The sequence below is a fragment of the Sus scrofa genome, chromosome 2, assembly GCF_000003025.6.
Source record: "Sus scrofa isolate TJ Tabasco breed Duroc chromosome 2, Sscrofa11.1, whole genome shotgun sequence".
NCBI lineage: Eukaryota > Metazoa > Chordata > Mammalia > Artiodactyla > Suidae > Sus > Sus scrofa.
In genome coordinates, this window is record NC_010444.4 from 130,839,030 (window position 1) to 130,855,624 (window position 16,595).

The window sequence follows — 16,595 nt, forward strand, 5'->3', positions numbered from 1 at the left end:
TAGCATCAGGCCTTACACAAGCAGCACTTAGGAAATGATGCTGCTTAGCCAGTTTTACTCCAAATACTAGATTGCAAGAGTCAGGTGTCTCCACCTGGTTCCCATGCCTGTCTCTCACAATATCTGAAGAGTTCTTTGACTCAGAACTTTGTTGAGATGAAAGGACTGGGGAAGCCCAGAAACCATCCTATAAGTCATACTACACACAGTTTTCTAAACTTGAGAAACCATGTATTAATTTCCAACTATTCATTAAAGAATTTGTGGGTAAAAACACAAAAAACAAAAAAACTCCCCCCTGGTCCTGTCCATATTTGGCATCATTGCCACGGTTCCACAGAATTCTATGCTGTGCACTGTCCTCATTTGAAACTTCACTGATGGAGTCACTCTCTTTTGGGGAGGCTTCTGCTCAGAGAATTCTCAGTCTCTCTATCTGCAGTTGTTCCAAGTGCTCTCTCAAAGAACACATTTGTTTTATTGAGATTCTACAGCAGATTCTGTTTTGCTACTGTGAAGGGCAGGGCTGGGACTTTAGAGAGTTACTATTTTCCAAAGCATCCTCTGCAAAATTGCCCAGCACGTGCTCATTCCTTGAGCTTTTCCCCTCTACCATGCTGCCTGCTACGTCTCCCGTCTCCCTCTGCCTCGCTCCTTCCCTCTCTCTCGGTCCCTCTCTACTTCTCTCCTATACTGCAGGGCCAGGATGGGCAATTTTGACAGAGAGCGCGACTTTCAGGATTCACCACTGACTAGTAGCCAGTTATGCCCAGTTACTTCCTGTGTCACATTATCTACTTCCTCTCTGGATATTCTTGGACCGCACAGACATCTGCGTAAACCTACAGAAACACACACACCTGCATGCCATATCCTTGCAGAGAGATGGTACTTGCAGTTGTTCTGTTGGCTTTATGAACATGTTTTAAAGCAATTATTAATATAGAATCAATTTTAAGGATTTAGTTTTCAATTTTAACTGAAATTCCTGCTTAGCAACATTCTCATTTTCCCCATGTGGGAGACTCATGCTCATATGCAAATAAGTAACTTTGTGGCTTATCATCAATAGGGTTTATAAATTCTAGGAAGCTGAAAAAGCTAAAGTAGTATTAGCCAAGGTATTTCTGCCCACCTTTGGTTATTTTGCCTGTTTTTCTATATGAAACGATTGGCAGGTAGTTTAGGGAGATAGTAATAAATTAGAGAGACACTAAATAAACTGCACTCCTACCCATTCATCTATTGAATAAAGACTGAGTCATAATCACCACCAAAACCTCCAATTTAATGCAACAAAATCTGGCACTTATCAGGCACCCACTACCGAGGAGTACAGATATAGAATGGGATGGTGTATCATGTATGAGAAGCTTAAATGCTAACATGTAACCTAACAACACGATACATTACATCCCTAAATTGTTTAGAATATATACCCACAAGTCCAAAGTCTGTAATAAAATCATAGAATTCTAGAGACAGGAAAATGCTTCATTATGTAGACTGACATTTTTGTTTTACAAATGAAGAGGCCAACACACAGAGAGGCTGATTTGTCCAAGATTTTAGGATATTATTGTAGTGGGCACCCACCCATGTAGTGTAAACCCTGAGCCCTTGCTTCCTCTCTTTGCATCTTTTGGAGGTGCTCTGTTTTTCCCTGATGAATCATATAATTCACTTGTTGGCTTTTACACACTATTAATGTACACAAGGGTATGTTTTAGAATGTATGCATATATATATATATATATATATATATAATTTTTTTTTTTACTCTGTGATGTTTATAGTAACTATTTTAGAAATGTTGACATTCCTGGCATTAAACACCATTGTGTGCTAAAAAGCTGATGCTGCTGAAAATATTTGTTATTTAAATTTTAAAAATCTCTTCAAATGATAAACATAAAGGCCAGATTTGAACCTAAACTAAATCCGCAGGAGTTCTTTAGCCAAAAACTAATTAATTCAATTTCCCCAATACTAAAATACCACCATGAATAACTTCATCTTTTTCAAAACCATAAACGTCATCCAAAACAACCAGTTTCTTATCCTGCTAGAATTGTAATACTGGTGTGGCTATGACTAGATGTTTCCTATAAATTTGATTGTTATGATTTCCTTTATTTTAAGCTGTCTTCCAGAAAATAATTCTTTAATTTATTGAAACTCTTTCTAGGGAAATAGCTATAATAGGAAACTCCACAATAATTGGGGAAAGTTTTTCTTTACTCATTATTCATTCATTCATTTGCTTGTCTGCCTGACTTCCTCTCATGTCTATCAGAAAATCACTTTTATAAATTGCATTGCTTTAAGTGCATTACAATGTTGTAAGCTTAAACATCAATTGTGTAGCTTCTCCATTGGTTCTGAGATGAGCTTGTACTCTAATAGGAGCCAGTGGAATATGAGGCATATTTGTTGAAGCTCACAGGAAAGAAATACAAGTACACATCCTCTTTGACACAAGATAAAAAGGAGGGTTATCTCTAGAAGACAGTGGCAGTGGTCTGGCTAGCAGAGCATGAGCAGGCAGGCTAAGGAAGAAGCTCACGTTGGAAAGAAAGCTGGAGTTCCCGTCGTGGCGCAGTGGTTAACGAATCCGACTAGGAACCATGAGGTTGCGGGTTCAGTCCCTGCCTTTGCTCAGTGGGTTAACCATCCGGCGTTGCTGTGAGCTGTGGTGTAGGTTGCAGACGCGGCTTGGATCCCACTTTGCTGTGGCTCTGGCGTAGGCCGGTGGCTACAGCTCCGATTAGACCCCTAGCCTGGGAATCTCCATATGCCGCGGGAGCGGCCCAAAGAAATAGCAAAAAGACAAAAAGAAAAAAAAAAAAAAAAAAGAAAGCAGAGAAACCAAAAAGCCTTCCTTCAGTTACATTCCTGGGACCAGTCTTTCAAGTCATGCCTGAAACTAGGCCTATCTCAATACATTCCCTTTATTATGCAAGTTTTCTGCAACAAAAATAGCACTGAATGCCACACCACTGCTGGCAGTTTATATAAAAAGTTTTATGCGCTACACCAGACACTAGGTCACCGACACAAAAAACACAACTCTTCCTTCTTACCAGAATCCCAATTTTATTATTAATTTAGGCAGAGCATGTGTTTCAAGGGCCCTCCCCACCCACCCTAGAATGTTAATGTTTATTAACCAGTCGTGAGGACTCTATTTCCTTGTCAAGGGCTGCCTTAGGAATGTGGTATGATCACAGACAAAAACGTGTAAGGTAAATTTGCTGCAAGCATCCAAGAAGATTTCCTAACTCTTACAAGACAAGACTTTTCTTTGTCTTCCAACTTTCAGACAATGCCCTGGAAGAACACAGCTAGCTACTGTGCAAATAGGAGGGGAAAATAACAGACTCTAGGAGAAGCCAACCTGGCCTCCTTGAGCCCCAGAATGAGCTAACCTTGCAATTCCCCAGCCTTCACCTTACCTGCAGTAATTTAAGTTGCTGAGAGTCATGTGTCCTGTTATGCGGAATTGAAATCACCCTGATATATTCACAGGTGATACTGATTGTTTGAGGCTAATCGCAAGGAAAAAAAAAAAAAATCACCTTACGTGATTAACCAAACCCAATCTGAGTCTTTTGTAAAAAAGCAGATACTTTTATTAAATTTTAGGCATATCTTCTCAGGTGAAGATTTAAGTGGTTTAAAGAACGGAAGTGGCTGATTAACACATAACACAGATACATAATTTCCGTATCTTAAACCACAAAGTGAGAAACTGGCCTGCTGAAGATTTATGTCTCCTTAATCCTTTGTTTACCCAGGTGGTTAGAAGCCCGAAGACACTGGGAGGGTCAGCATGGAAAGCAGCCAGAACAAATGCCCACAAGTCTTAATGGTAACCCTGCGGTCAATTCCTAGGATTCCTATTATCTTAGTGTTTTTCAGATCAGAAATTAGTAATAAGAGTTCCCATTGTGGCACAGCGGAAACGAATCCGACTAGGAACCATGAAGTTCCGGGTTCAACCCCTGGCTGCCGTTGCCATGAGCTGTGGCGTAGGTCGCAGATGTGGCTTGGATCTGATGTTGCTGTGGCATAAGCCAGCAGCTGTAGCTCTGAGGGGACCCCCTAGCCTGGGAATCTCCATATGCTGTGGGTGAGACCCTAAAAAGCAAAAAAAAGAAAAAAGAAATTTGTAATAGATGAAAACAAACAACAACAACAAAAAAGAATGAGACACCTGGCTTGTATTTTTATTCTTGTAAAGCCAAGAATATTCCATTAACAGGTGAAAAGTGTTCAGAAAATGACCCATAGATATATCTGATACCAGATTAGGAGCACACGCTGATGGGACAAAGCTTGCATGGTACATGGGTACCTAATGGTAGAGGCAGGGTGGAGTAATGAAGCTGAAAGGTGGCCTGCGTATCTCGGGCCTAGTCCTCTACCAGGATTCTGGTGGCATCAGTCAAAAATAACAGAAACAAAACATAAATAGTTACCCTGCTGCGACTGCTAAACAAATTCTTAGTAAAATGACGTACGTGCTCTGTACAGGTTCATTTCTTTCCTCATCTCCCTTTTCCTCCTCTCTTTTCCTCCTGGATGGGGGGCGGGGGCTATGTAAAAAGGTAAAAAGTGAAATCACAGTTATGGAAGTTCTTTGACATCTCTAAAAATCATAAATATCAATTTTCTAATATCTATATCTATATATAATATGTCCAAAATATATACAAAGCTTCCCAGTAGGAGAAGCTTTTTGTTGAGTGTTTCACTAGTCTCCTAGACAATTTTTTGTGCTTCTCTAAAGGGCCTTGGATTTAAGTCAACCTGAAAATAACTCCTTTACCATCAGCTTTGATAATGTTCTCAAGGCAGGCACTTTACATGATGGAGTAGGCAACTAATGGAAAAACATCTTTGAAAATTAACATTTGTACCAAATATCAGAAGATTTCCTAAATAAAGAACAGCTTATTTGAGTTCCCTCTTGGGGAATGCCTCCATCAGTTTTGAATTATCTCTTGTAATTTCAAGATGAAATTACATCTTAAAATTTCAAAAAAATAAAATCAAGCTGATAAAATTGGAATGTGATTCCACTGGGAGGAGGAATTCAAACAACCATGCTCCATAGGCTATCCTCATGAACACGGCATTTTTATGCTGCCAATTTAATTCAGCAGAGACATCCCTGGTCCTCATCCATCCCTGAGTCAGTTACCACGAACTATTAACAACTGTCTTATTATGGTGAAATTTAAACTAACACCAAGGTGCACAAAATAAAAGCCGAAGAAAGAGTTAATAAAGGAATAAAGGTAGATACAATTACTAGGATAGGAGGTAAGATGGATAAGCAGTCCTTGTTCCCGTGAGCTATTCTTCTCAAGTGTACAAGAGTTTCCCTACTTTGATATTTTCTTAACACATTTCAACTCTGCCACAGCTTCCCATACACTTAAACCACTTTAATGGTTCCTTCCCCAAAATCTATTTTTTTCCTTGTCTCTTCTGAATTGAGCCTTGTAGATTCTAGCAATAATTGTCCAAATGCTCAAGTGCACCACTATAAAGTCCATTTGTATTGTCTGACAAGTGGTTCCTACCAGCTTGTTAGTTTCTTGTGGCCCTCTATTATATTTCCATACAGGACTAAAGCTGAGTTTAGAAAAGTCCTCGATAAAACAGTGTCTCAAAAAGATTAAAAAATAATTTTTGAATAAGAATTACAACGCCATGGAGGTGAAGGATGTTGCAGGAACGTATTGCTTGACATAATGGAGATAATTAGACAGTTTGAAGAATTATTTAAAAGTTTGAATCACAGAGCTTTGTGACAAGACGGGCAAAAAAGCATGGGAGTAAAGGAGAAATCTAAAGTAACTCTCAAATTTCTGACATTGGCAAGTAAATGCATGGTGATGCCATTTTATTCAGCTAGAAAATATTGGAAGGAGATCCATTTTGGATTTAGGTAATGAGTTCAGTTTGGGACATATATTATCGGAGATGTTTATGAAACATCTCAAGGGAGGAGTCCTGGGTCCAGAGCTCAATCTGACCTACAATTGTGATTTTCGGGCATCATTCACATAAACAGATTACAACAATGGCTACAGGAATAAATAAAATTGTCTACAGAGAGAAAGGAGAAAGTTTAAGATCAGGAATATAAGGATCTCCCTGCAATAACTGCTCTGAGGAGGAGCCCACAAAATGAGACTAGAGGAGTAATCAGAAAGTTTAGAGGAAAACAGATTTTCATATTACAGAAGTCAAATGAAGGGGGGCTGTCAACAGTGGCAAATGCTCAGAGGTCATTCAAGATGAACAATGAAGCCAGTCCATTGGATTTGGCGACATTAGTAACCTCAGCAAAGCCAAGCTGAGTAATGTCATTAAAAACAAAAGCTAGAGTGCAGTGGGTTAACACGAGGAAATTATGTGGAAGGGGAGTCACAGTATAGACAACCCTTCCAAGAGATTTGTCTGTGAAGGGGAATACAGTGGTAGAGCAACAGCTGAAGAGGTCTCAAGTAGTAAAAGAATTTTGTTTCCTTTTATTTTAAAAAACTGACTGCAATTAAATGCTAATTGCTTGGAGCTAGTAAAAATGTTAACATTTATAAGGAAGAGGGACTAACAATGACATAACATTCCAAAGGATGCCAACAATACATTAAAAGGATCACACATCATGATCAAGTGGTGTTCAGAGCAAGGATGCAAGGATTTTTCAATATCTGCAAATCAATCCATATGACACAACACATTAACAAACTGAAGAATAAAAACCATATGATCATGTCAATATACAAAAAAAAGCTTTTGACAAAACTCAACACCGACTTATAATGAAAAAAAAAAAACCACCCTCCAGAAAGTGGGCATAGAGGGACCCTGCCGCAACATAATAAAGGCCATATGTGACAAACCCACAGCTAACATCATTCTCAATGGTGAAAAGCTGAAAGCATCTCCTCCAAGATCAGGAACAAGACAAGATTGTCCACTCCTGCCATTTTTAATCAACATAGTTTTGGAAGTCCTAGACATAGCAATCAGAGAAGAAAAGCATATAAAAGGAATCCAAATTGGAAAAGAAGTAAAATTGTCACTGTTCGCAGATGACATGACATCATACACAGAAAACCTTAAAGAAGGTATCAAAAAACTACTACAGTTCATCAATGAATTCAGTAAAGTTGCAGGACACAAAACTAATATACAGAATCTCTCACATTTTTATATACTATCAATGAAATATCAGAAAGAGAAATTAAGAAAACAATCCCATTTACCATCATATTAAAAAGAATAAACCTACCTAAAAAATACCTAGGAAAAAACCTACCTAAAGAGACAAAACACCCATACTCTGAAAACTATAAGACAATGATGAAAGAAATCAAAGGTGACACAAACAGATGGAAAGATATAGGATGTTATTGGATTGGAAAAATCAATATAGTCAAAGTGACTATACGACCTAGGGCAATCTAAAGATTCAATCCATTTCCTATCAAATTACCAAAGACATTTTTCACAGAACTAGGACCCAAAAAATTTAATTTTTATAGAATCACAAAAGAATAGCCAAAGCAATCCTGAGAAGGAAAAGTGGAGGTGGAGGAATCAAGCTCCCTGATTTCAGACTATACTACAAAGCTACAATCATCAAAACAGTAAGGTACTGGCTCCCCAAAAACAGACGTATAGATCAATGGAACAGGATAGAAAGCCCAGAAATAAAACCAGGATGCTATAGTCAACTAATCTACGACAAAGGAGACAAGAGTATACAATGGAAAAAAGACAGTCTCTTGAATAGTTGGTGCTAGGAAAACTGGACAGCTATATATAAAAGAATGAAATTAGAACACTCTAATACCACACACAAAAATAAGCTTAAAGTGGATTAAAAACCTAAATATAAGACCTGACACTATAAAATGCTTAAAGGAAAAAAAGGCAGAACACTCTCTGACATAAACTGTAGTAATGTCTTTCCAGATCCACCCCTAGAGAAATGAAAACAAAAGCAAAAACCAACAAATGGAAACTAATTAAAAGTTTTTGCACAGCAAAGGAAACCATAAACAAAACTAAAAGACAACTCATATAATGGGATAAAATATTGGCAAATGAAGTGACTGACAAGGGATTAATCTCTGAAAAACAACCCATGCATCTCAATTTCAAAAAAAAAAAAATCAAAAAATGGGCAGAAGATCTAAATGTACATTTCTCCAAAGAAGATACACAGATGGCCAAAAAATGCATGAAAACATGTTCAACATCACTCATTATTAGAGAAATGCAAATCAAAACTTCAAAGAGTGATCCCCTCACACGAGTCAGAATGGCCATCATCAAAAAAGAAAAGCTGGAGAGAGTGTTTAGAAAAGGGAACACTCCCACACTGTTGGTGAGACTCTAAGTTGGTACAACCGCTATGGAGAACAGTATAGAGGCTACTAAAAAAAAAAAAAAAAACTAAAAGTAGAACTACCATATGATCCAGAAATCCCATGCCTGGGCACATATCTCGAGAAAACTACAATTCAAAAAGATACATGCACCCCAATGTTCATTGTAGCACTATTTACAATAGCCAAGTCATGGAAGCTATCTAAATACCCAACAATAGAGGAAAGGATAAAGAAGATGTGGTACATATATATAATGGAATATTACTCAGCAATAAAAAGAATGAAATAATGCCATTTGGAGCAACATGGATGGACCTAGAGATTATCACATTGAGTAAAGTAAGTCAGACAAAGACAAATATCATATGATAGCACCTACATGTGGAATCTAATAAAAATGGCACAAAAGAACTTATTAATAAAACTGAAGCAAACTCACAGATTTAAAAAGCAAGCTTAAGGTTACCATAGATGAAACTGCTATGGGGAGGAAAGAATTGGGAGGATGGGAATAAAAACACGCTATTGTATAAAATAGATGATTAATGAGAACCTTCCGTATAGCACAGAAAATCCACTCAATAGTTTGCAATAACCTATATAGGAAAAAAGAATGAATATATTTGTATGTATGACTAATTCACTTTGCTATACACCTAAAACTAATACAGCATTGTCAGTCAACTATACCCTCATAAAATTAAATTAAAAAAGAATAACCCTGACAATGCTATTATTACTACAACATCATTTTGTCTCTCAATGTCATACAACGAATTGGCATCCCTCATTTTGTAAGAACTAAGCCTCATATAACCCTTGTACACCTGGGAAGAAAAGCAGGACAATCTCACTGCTAGACACCCTGCTGTACCTGCCATCCAGATGATGGAAACACCTTTCTGTTTACTTTTCCTCCTTCAAATGACTTTGAGTCCATACAGATTCCACTTCAGATAAGCAGAGAAATAATCCTTCATCCACTGTCTCTTTTTCTTCCTTTCTCCCTGTCTCCTGGGCCTGGACCTCCCTGAATTTCCAGTTCTCCCACCAGGATCATTTTTACCTTTTGGCCTCTGGCCAGGCTGTCGATCCTTGCATTCACCCATTATTCTCCTCCAAGGAACCAGACCTATGGGACTTCAGGTCTGCTCGTAGGAAGAGGTAAGAAAGGTTCCCCAAAAACCTTCCTTCTGCTTAGATTGAGTTCCTCTTGGCATAACTCAGGCGCACTGTTTTAGTGACAGTGCTTGTGTATCTTGCCCAAGAACCCCTGGTAGAACAATCTATTGTGATCTGAGACCCTGAAGTAGGTGAGAAGAAACTCTGTTCCAAAGGGGGCAATGGAGTAAGTTAACCTAAGCTGTTCCACTCTCACCCTAGTAAAACCCGTGCCTTATTGGTATAGGTAGGAGCTGGTGCACAGCACTGTATTCTGTCCACCAATCAATGTCTGGCCACTGGGTGCTTCCCGTCCCCCACCCAGCATGTCCCAGCCTGTATTCATTTTGTGGCACCATCTTTGAGATGTCCTCACTTGCTTTCCTATACAAACAACTCCCCCCGACTTCCAAGATTGTGCCAAGGTATTCATCTATCTTTCTGTGACAGTATTCTTACCAGTTTTCTTGGACATGCCCCCTGACTCCAGCAAATGCCAAGAAGAAAACCCTGGATTCAGATCTGCAGAGGGATTCACTTATTCCCTGGGTGGCCGTGGTAGCTGTTAGACTCATACGGAGGCTGAGGAGTCACTGTGCTTCCATCTCAAGGTGTGATCCCTGCCTTCCCTTCCTCTGGCTCCCCTCTCCCCTACTCTTCGTGGGAAGGAAAAGAGCCTCTCTTCTCCAGATCAGTTTGTGGTGAAATGGATCCATCCATGCCCTGGGAAACAGAAGCAAAAACAAACTCCCAAACACTCATCATCTTCTCCAGATATTCTGGAGATGATTAGCCATGTTACAACTGCTAAGAAGAGATGTGAGATAATTAGAATTAGAGGAGAATCTAAGGACCACAGATGCATCTGTCCCTAGCCACGCAGGCAGAGCCCTTTTGGGTAACAAGGGAGAGGCTCAAAGGGGGAAATTACGATCTCTTTCCTCAAGCTGTGTGCACTGCAGCCTCCTTGGGAAGAGGCTTGCTTGGAGTATTTCTGGTCTGCCTCTTAGGAGGTAGCCAAAAGCTTGGTTCACCATGTCTACCATGGGTCAGCAGAAATTCAGTGTAAAAACCTGCCTGATCATCAGAATCACCTGGGGAGCTCTGTAAAAATTATAGATTCCGGAGTTCCCGTCGTGGCGCAGTGGTTAACGAATCCGACTAGGAACCTTGAGGTTGCGGGTTCGGTCCCTGCCCTTGCTCAGTGGGTTAACGATCCGGCGTTGCCGTGAGCTGTGGTGTAGGTTGCAGATGCGGCTCGGATCCCGCGTTGCTGTGGCCCTGGCGTAGGCCGGTGGCTAGAGCTCCGATTCAACCCCTAGCCTGGGAACCTCCATATGCCGCGGGAGCGGCCCAAGAAATAGCAACAACAACAACAACAACAAAAGAGACGAAAAGACAAAAGACAAAAAAAAAAAAAAAATTATAGATTCCCAGACATCCTCCTAGATTCAGAATTTCATCAGTGAGGCCCTGGATTCTCCATACTGACGAGGCTTGCCAGGTGCCAGCTTGGAAAACAATTTTTATTGTTTATAGATTCTAAGACACAGATCTGGAAGAGATCTACTCTAAGCTCTTACACTCTATTAAAAGAAAAAAAAAAAGCAAAAAAAACACTTAACTCAGAAATGTTAACTGAAATGTTATACAATCATCACAGTTAATTATTTTTTTAAAAAAACACAGTAGTGAGGAATTCCTATTGTGGCTCAGTGGGTTAAGAGCCCGACCTGATGTCTGTGAGGATACAGGTTCAATTCCCGGCCTTGCTCAGTGGGTCAAGGATCTGGCATTGCCACAAGCTGCAGGGTAGGTCACAGATGCAGCTCAGATCCGGCATTGCATAGGCCTGCAGCCACAGCTCCAATTTAACCCCCAGCCCAGGAACTGCCATATGCCACAGGTGCAGCCATAAAAAGGAAAAATACAAATGTAGCAGTGAAAAGATCTGCATGAAGAAAAAAATGTGCCTGGTGAAAAAAATCTAGGGACCATCCTAATGATCTACCAATTGAAATCTTTGGACTTGTTGCCATGGAAATTCTGTATCACGTATGCACTTAAATTTCATTCATTTATTCATTTAACAAATGAGCACCTACTATGTGCCAAGGCCGTTTCAGAAACAAAAGACACAGTAGTGAAGCCCTCTTGGAGTTTTTCTGCTAGCGGGGCAAAGAGACTAGCATCAAGATAAAAATATAATATATAGTAGTCAGAGATAGCATGTCAGTAAAATCAAAGCAGGGGTCAGAGATTTGACATGTTTAGCAGTGGAGGTTGGGGTGAAATTTCAGGCAGGAAGGGCAGGAAAGGCTTCATTGTATGAAGGTAACTTTGGAGAGGAAAGACCAAAAGGATTTGAGACAACTAGCTGTGTACAAAGCAGAGGTCCAATTTTTCCAGGCAGAGAAAACAGCGAATGCAATGGCCCTGGGTAGGAACATGATCAGTTTGATAGGAGTAGCGCTACAGGGTGAATGAGGAGAGGCGGAATAGGAGATAAGACAACGAGGGCCAGGGGGACCAGATCACAACAGGCCAATATCAGCACTTGGGTTTTTAATCTACACAAGATGAAAAATCATTGGAGCATTTTGGACAAAAGGATCGATACCCAACTTATGTCTTTTTGTTTTGTGTTTTGCTTTTCAGGGCCTCACCTGTGGTCCATGGACGTTCCCAGGCTAGGGATCGAATTGAAGCTGCAGCCACTGGCCTAGCAACCCAGCAACCCAGGATCCTTAACCCACTGAGCAAGGCCAGGGATCGAAATGACATTCTCATGGATACTAGTTGGGATCCTAAGCCACTGAGCCACAACGGGAACTCCCCCAAAGTATGTTTTAATGGGACCTCTCTGTGCAGAGTTGAAAGCAGATTGCAAGGGCAGCAGCAAGCAGCCTGGCCAGATACGAAGCTATGGCAACACATCAACCACACATGCTGGCCGAGACAGAATTAACCACTTCCAGAAATGCTAAAGCATCATGGTGACTTCCGCATCAGGGTGAACCTAGGAGGGAGGCTGAAATCAGTGGTTCAGCTTCAGTCCTACACACGACTCATGGTGAGAACATCCTGCCACCACAGAGGTGATGCTAGTGGTTAGTGAGGTGTCCCTCTCATCCTGCCTGGTCCACAAAAACTGAAATCTCCAAAGCATCCACATCAGCCAGACCCCCCACGCTGCCTCTGGGTCCTGATGCCCACACAGCATCTTCTTGAGGCCCCGTGAACTTGAAGCAACAAGTGCTTCTTCTCTTTTCATCATGTGTTCGATAAGCGAAGTGCTTTTCTAAGTGGTTTTCTTTTCACCATGTGTCCTAGAGGCTCCCTGACCCCCTTGCTCTTTGGAGCTCTCCCCCACATCATCAGGCCTGCAGCCTTTCCATCGAGGTTTCAACTAAATATGTGGTCCCTCCAAAGCACTTATTAAAATAGACAGGTAGGAGTTCCCATTGTGGCTTCGCGGTAATGAACCCGACTAGTATCCACGAGGACGTGGGTTCCATCCCTGGCCTTGCTCAGTGGGTTAAGGATCTGGCTTAGCCGTGAGCTATGCTGTAGGTCGCAGATGTGGCTTGGATCCCGTGCTGCTGTGGCTGTGGCGTAGGCCAGCAGGTGCAGCTCCCATTCGACCCCTAGCCTGGGAACTTCCATATGCTGCAGGTGCAGCCCTAAAAAGACAATTAATTAATTAATTTAAAAAACAGGTATTTTTAAGCTCTTAAGTAAGGGACAGTTGGGTTGTTGCTGGGTGAAAGTATTTGCTCAAGTCTGTCACTGAACCTCCAATTTTTCCTCTAAAATAATCCTGTCATAATCCTATTATAAGGCAGGTCATCATGATGATACGGGGAGTTCTGTGATACATCTCAAAAATTCCTAGCAAATATCAGACTGCGTTTTTATTACTGTAACTGACGAAACATATCTGCCAATTAAATCTGTTCTTATGATGCTGCTTGGTTTTTTTCCAAATCAACAAATATGCCATCTTCAAATGTATTCTAGGTATTCAAATAAACACACTGGAGGAGGATACACAAGTCTGCAGGAAGTAACACTAAGCTGATTTTCAAGAGGTAAAATATCTGTGCTACAAGAATGCAAAACATAAGCGAATCCTTTATTGCAGGGAATTACTATTCTCAAATGTTCACCGTGGAAGTCTAGAGAAGGATGGAAAATTAGGAAGGTTTTGGTTGTCCTTTTGGATGTTATTTAAGTAGCGAGAAGGATATATGTACAAGGATGTGCCAATTTCCAAGTCCAAGTATGGTGACAGATGAAACAGGACTCTCTTGTGGTTACTGGGAAATATACACAGCTTTCAAAATCAGCATGAAGGTGAGTCACAGTGACAGGCATTTGCACAGAGGAGGAAGCTGACCTAGTCTTTTAGGCCCAACAGTAATCCTGGGTGGTTCTCAGGGATTGCGGTATTTAATCACCTCACCGGTAAGAGTCTTTCTTACTGAGGAAATACTTGGCAGCCCGGTCAGGAGCTTGAAAGGCAGAGCCGTCCACGAGTGAGTACCCAGTGGAGGTGTTTGTTTAAGCTAAATCCTGAATGCCCTTTAGGGCCTAACTGGGGGCTGCCTCTCCTACCCAGCCGTGGAACTGTGGCTATGAAGGCAACCTGTGTCTGACTCATTCTCCACGTGCAGGGTCCAAGTGGCGAACCAATTGCTGAATGAATGAATGAATGAATGAATGAACAAAAAAAATGCCCATGAGGATGCTAGAGCCCTAACAGGGAAGAAGTGTACTTCTCATTGTTAGGGGTATTAGATCAGACACTAGGGCAGTGGTTCTTAGCATTTCTCTGTTCAGTGAATACTTTTGGGTGGGGACTGCAAAGGGATCAAAAGGAGCACACCTTTTTTTTAGAAAGAACAATTTATAAAAACTGAAAAAAGCTTTCCAGCCATTCACTGGGCCACCACATCGCTCTCTCCCCCAATTAGCAATAAGTTGTACCCTGCACTTCCCTGACCTAACACAGCGCCCCTCCCCACCCCTCCAGCTATCTCTGTAACAATAGGATGGCAAAATGCAAATTTTACTCTTTGATTACAATTAGCAGCTGACTTAAGAAGAGCCTGAGGGACACTGAGAGCCACTCACTTAGAAAAGCATCATCTGGGGATGTTTCAGAAATAATTCCTGTGCAGGTGAGAACAGCGCATCCCCAAAATGCACATTCCAACTCTAAGTCTATGCTACTGAAGGGAAAATTACCTCTGCTGTTATGTATTTAGTCATTTTTTAAAGATGGTTTGTTTGTCTGTTGGCTGCAGCATGCAGCGGCTTGATGTGGGATCTCACTTCCCAGACTAGGGATTGAACCCAGGCCACAGTGGTGAGAATGCCAAGTCCTAACTACTAGATCAGCAGGGAACTCCCTATGTAGTCATTTTTTAAATATAACTCTCATTGACACTTTGCTAAGAGCCTGAAATTTTTAAGGGGATTAAGAATGGGAAGCTGGAAATAGACAAAAGCAAATGTCACCATTTCTTCCAGGCCTTTCACCTTTCAAGGTGACATGGAAAAATGAACATCGCCTGGCCTGATGCAAGCTGAATGCTGTAAGCTGAAAGCTCAAGTTGTCTGTTCTCTTTCTAAACTTTCCTAAATCTGCACAACTACCAACATCCGTTCTCCTGCTTCCTCTTTGTCATGACCCTAAATCTGTGCTCTCACTCCTGCTTCCCATCTGTTTAAGGCATTGAAAGAGGAGAAATCCTGAAAAATGGCTTATGCTTATAAAAACCTCCACTACAGTAGCAGTTGTGATGACATCATATCCCAACTCTGGCTCATCAGATTTGCCCCTTCTGTCTGACAGACAGGAATCTCTCTTGCCTCTGGGGCTCTTACTGCCTCTGGGTATGAGATTAAACCTGAGATTATGTGGTCAGCAGACAGACTCCTCCATGCCTCAGGCAGCCGTGGCAAGACTGTCTGAGTTTCCAGCAAAAGGCCAGGGAAGACCCCGCAGGGGGTTGAGATTTGGGGGCATGGAGAGCAGTCTGGACCTTAGGGATGCACAGCCCTTCCTCTGACAGATGAGGGAGCCTGGAGGAGGGAAGAGCAGCACAGACCGGATCAGGCTCAGGTTAGTGGTAGAGTCTGGAAAATTGGCTGGGGTGGCCTTGGGCTCTTTCCAGTACAAATAGGATGTGAGTCCTGGAGTCCCTTACTTGGTTGAAAAGATGAAAACACTCTTGTTATTCGTAATGTGTTTACAAACGGAACAAAAATATTTTTGTTATATGTGTAAAGAGGTCATTTAATAGTAAAACATACTTGGGTGAGAAATACCCTTTTCGGTGTACACAGTCATTAGTGTGTCTCCTTATCAGCATTTTCATTTAATACATGCAAACCTTACAGTTGGAATCAAAGCCTCAAGCCACCTCTCCTGTTTTGGCCTTCATGTTTCATCTCTCCTGCTTTTCCAGTTTTTTTTTTTTTTCCTGTGCATTGACTGAATAATATCCCCCACAAAATCCAGATATTGAAGCCCTAAGCCCCCATGTAAGTGTATTTAGAGGAGGGGGCCTCTGGGAGGTAATTAAGTTAGACGAGGTCATGAGGGAAGGGCCCTCTGAATGGGGTTCATGCCTTTCCCCGCCCCCCCCCTTTAGGGCCACACCCATTGCATATGGATTCAACCCAGGCTAGGGGTTGAATCAGAGCTGAAGCTGCCAGTGTACACCAAAGCCACAGCCACACAGGATCCAAGCTGCGTCTGAGACCTATATCACAGCTCAGGGCAACTCCTGATCCTTAACCCACTGAGTAAGGCCAGGGATTGAACCCACAACCTCACGGATACTAGTCTGATTCATTTCCGCTGAGCCACAACAGGAACCCCAAGCGCCACAATGAGAACTCCCATGACTTATAAGAAGATACGTCAGACAACCTGGGATTTCTTTCTCTACCATGTGTGGACACAGCAAGAAGGCAGCTGTCTGCAAGTCAGGACGAGAGTCCTCA

The 16,595-nt window shown here is 41.4% G+C and overlaps 1 long non-coding RNA gene across 2 annotated transcripts in view; it reads right to left on the bottom strand.

Annotated features, from left to right (window-relative positions):
* LOC106509551 overlaps positions 1–16,595 on the bottom strand; it is a 133,843-nt gene that overhangs the window by 96,781 nt on the left and 20,467 nt on the right. Inside the window, exon 1 of one of the 2 annotated variants that reach the window (XR_002341886.1) lies at positions 4,524–4,578. The exons of the other annotated variant lie outside the window; for it this stretch is intronic. This is a non-coding gene — a long non-coding RNA (uncharacterized LOC106509551). Of the gene's footprint in view, positions 1–4,523; positions 4,579–16,595 lie in introns of those variants that run through there. 2 annotated transcript variants of the gene reach the window in all.